The 3,805-nt window shown below is 43.2% G+C and overlaps 1 non-coding gene across 1 annotated transcript; it reads right to left on the bottom strand.

Annotated features, from left to right (window-relative positions):
• Window positions 1–336: 336 nt before the first annotated feature.
• On the bottom strand, window positions 337–410 carry Trnat-cgu (transfer RNA threonine (anticodon CGU)). Its single transcript has one exon. It is a non-coding gene; the product is annotated as a tRNA-Thr (tRNA).
• Window positions 411–3,805: the final 3,395 nt, after the last annotated feature.

Here is a 3,805-nt window from a genome sequence, read left to right as displayed (position 1 = left end):
GACTTGTACGTAATTCACTGCACAAACGTTTCTACATACATGAAAACAGTATGCAGTAAGTTCAATATGGCGGCCTTGCTGCGAGCAGATGAGTATCGTCTATCGCATCCTTGCAGTGATATTCGCTACACTGACAGACTGGTAGTCCTTTATTTCACACTGGCATATCTTAATGTATTCATTAGAATTGACTTAAGGCAAGTGAAGAATTATTTCTGATTCAGAATACTATTTTCATATATTGTATTATTAAAGAAAATTTTTGTTTCCAGAATGAGATTTTCACTCTGCAGCGGAGTGTGCGTTGATATGAAACTTCCTGGCAGATTAAAACTGTGTGTCCGACCGAGACTCGAACTCGGGACCTTTGCCTTACGCGGGCAAGTGCTCTACCACTGAGCTACCGAAGCACGACTCACGACCGGTACTCACAGCTTCACTTCTGCCAGTACCTCGTCTCCTACCTTCCAAACTTTACAGAAGCTCTCCTGCGAACCTTGCAGAACTAGCACTCCTGAAAGAAAGGATATTGCGGAGACATGGCTTAGCCACAGCCTGGGGGATGTTTCCAGAATGAGATTTTCACTCTGCAGCGGTCCCGAGTTCGAGTCTCGGTCGGGCACACAGTTTTAATCTGCCAGGAAGTTTCAAAATTTTTGTTACTACCATGATGTCCATTATTTTATTTCTCCTATTATGTGCAAAATTTCAGGATTCTCTTAGATTTTCATTCGGTAGCCTGTGTCTTTAATTTGTCTTGCAACTGCTGATTTCTTACATTCCCCATTTTGTAGTTGTCTATACGTTCTTTAAACCGAATTCTGAAGTATATGCCAATTTGAGGTATATAATACAACGTCCAGTCGAATTAATGTTACTACCTGTCAAAAGTCTGAATAACCATGTTACCCAGCGCGGACCGTTGCGAAACGTTCAGGATGAGAGTCAGTGAGGTTCTGGAAGGTACCTACAGGTATGTGGAACCATACCTACTCCAGTGCCGTGGCAGCTGTCCTAGGTTTCTCGGGTGAGGACCCATGGACCCATTGTGCGAGCAGCACTATCAAAGTGGTCTCGTAGTCTCAGTTGGGTTTAAATCGGGGGAGTAGTTCGCCAGGGTAGTACGGTAAATTGATAGCGGCTCTCTTCGGGCACGCACATACACTGAGATCTGTGTGAGACATTGCATTTAGTTACTGGTAGGTGCGATCACGCCGAGGAAAAATAAGCTGCATATAGGGGTGGGTTATAGTCCCCAAGGATAGATGGCGGTTTGTGCTGATTTAGTGTGCCTTCCAGAGCGACGAGATAATCCAGAGTATGCCCTCCGGGTGGGACCCTTCCGACGGTCATCGATAGTAGTATGCTTTCAGATGTTTCGCGTCATACAGGCCAACAGCCACCCGTCTGACGGAGCATAAAACGTGATTCATATCAAAACGCCACCTGTCGCCACTCAGTGGAGTCCTTCTGCGGTACTGGAGTGCAAATGACAGCCTACGTCTCCGATGAACATCAGTCAGCATGGGTGCACGAACCAGGCGCCCACTGCGGAGACCCATACGCAGCAACATCAGCTGAACGGTCGTTGAGAAGACACTGTCGATATTGCACGTTGACATCCTTGGTTCATCGGTTACTCAACAGCTACACATCTGTTCGCCCGTACACATCTCCACAGCCGTCCTTCACCCCTGTTTTCTGTGGTCTGTTCTGCACCACACTAGCCTCGGCATTGGTTTAGAATAGCGCTATTTTACCATGAATGGTACGCTTTAATCACGGCTGCAGGCGAACAGTTTACAAAATTAGCCATTTCGGTAATGATCACACGTTTGGCCCGAAATAGAATGGGCATGCCCTTCTGGACGTCACACAACCGCCCGCTTCCCGCTTTACAACGACTCGCTTCATATACAGGGTGTAAATTTTAAGTTGACAAACCAGAATAACTCGAAAGATAAGCTTCACACGAAAACATGTGTGGAATACAAAGCTGATTATTTTCGAAGGGGACATCTGCTGGTGCTAAAATTAGCCCGCCACCCCAGCCCCTTTAAAATTTTAAATGAGAACCCATATTTTTTTTATTGCAGAATCAGATTATACATAAAAAACTACATACGGTTTGTCTTAAACATTTTTTTTTAATTCTTGGTAGTTGGCGCTGTAATTCAAGAAAATCCGTGTTCTCATTTTTGGGTGGAAAATGGTTATGAGTATATAAGAAATATTTACTTCGTAAATTTTGATTTGCTAAACCTAAAACTCTCCCTCTCTCCCCATATGCGGGTGATTTGTTTGATAACTAAAAGTTGTGTGACCTCAGGGCCATGAAACCAACAAAACTTATCCGAATCTGCGGGAGAAATTAATATTTGGGTCAACATTTGTAAAATTCTAATTCCTCTCTCTCAAACCCCATCCTAAGGGGAGAGAGGGAGAGTTTTAGGTTTAGCGAATCAAAATTTACGAAGTAAATAACTATTAAACTTCCTGGCAGATTAAAACTATGTGCCGGACCGAGACTCGAACTCGGTACCTTTGCCTTTCGCGGGCAAGTGCTCTACCAACTGAGCCACCCAAGCACGACTCACGCACTCTCCTCACAGCTTCACTTCTGCCAGTATCTCGTCTCCTACCTTCCAAACTTTACAGAAGCTATCCTGCGAACCCTGCAGAACTAGCACTCCTGAAAGAAAGGATATTGCGGAGACAAGGCTTAACCATAACCATTTTTCACGCATAAATGAGAACATAGATTTTCTTGAATTACAGCAACTACCAAGAATCAAAACAAGTGTTTAAGACAAAATGTACGTTGTTTTTTATGTAGAATCTGATTCTGCAATAAAAAATTGTGGTTCCTATTTGAAATTTTAAAGTTTCCTCCGCCCCACCTCCAGGAGGCTGGGGTAGCGGGTTAATTTCAACACCAGCAGATGTCCCCCTGGAAAATAATCAACTTTGGATTCTACACATTTTTTCGTGTGAAGCTTATTTTTAGAGTTATTCTGGTTTGTCAACTTAAAATGTACACCCTGTATAACCACCGCTGCTAGTGCTTCCACTTGCCGTCTGTGAGTGGTTATTGCAGATTGACGTCTAACGTCGGTCGTGATCACATTAATGTGACTCGACTGTGTGTTTGTTACGTTGCCTCCACATAGTTTTGTAAATGCCAGTGCGTCAGCACACGTATCTGGCGGTCTTGTGTTGTGAATAAATTTCCTTTTAAGGTTGTTATTGTTCCTGAAGCAGATTTTTATTTCTGTGTTTCTGAATAACCTAGTTAATTTATCAGGACATCGCTATAAGTAGTGGTAACTGAAACTTCATGACCATCCCTCATAAAAACGTGCAGAAGTTAGAAAATATGGAGAGAAACCTTAATAACACAATTACATGTAAGGTGAAATGAAATCGCGCTTCTCGAGTGGCAATAGATTCTCACAGATGTTTAAGAAGTTTCTTGCTTGCACGATATTAGGTAGGCAGAGAATAACATGGCAAGGGCAATTTTTCATGACGGATACTGCAAGAACGAAAAAAATGGTTTATGACTTGGAGACAGCTGGAAGGAGAGAAAGAAGAAGACCATGAAAGCGGTCGATCGATTGTGGTGGAAGGAATAAAAGTTCGCAGTTTTAAAGGATAGGGAGAAAACACACTGGGAGGGCAGAATGGAGGAGACTTATTGAAGAGAGCGTTCCAGTGCCATGAGGAGAAAAAGAAGTAAAAGGTTGACTCCCTTCATGGAGGGTTTTCTTGTTGCAGGCAATTACGGGACGCTTGTTGTTGTTGT

This window comes from Schistocerca nitens, chromosome 5 (genome assembly GCF_023898315.1).
Source record: "Schistocerca nitens isolate TAMUIC-IGC-003100 chromosome 5, iqSchNite1.1, whole genome shotgun sequence".
Classification (NCBI taxonomy): domain Eukaryota; kingdom Metazoa; phylum Arthropoda; class Insecta; order Orthoptera; family Acrididae; genus Schistocerca; species Schistocerca nitens.
This window is presented reverse-complemented; position numbering and strand designations above follow the sequence as displayed.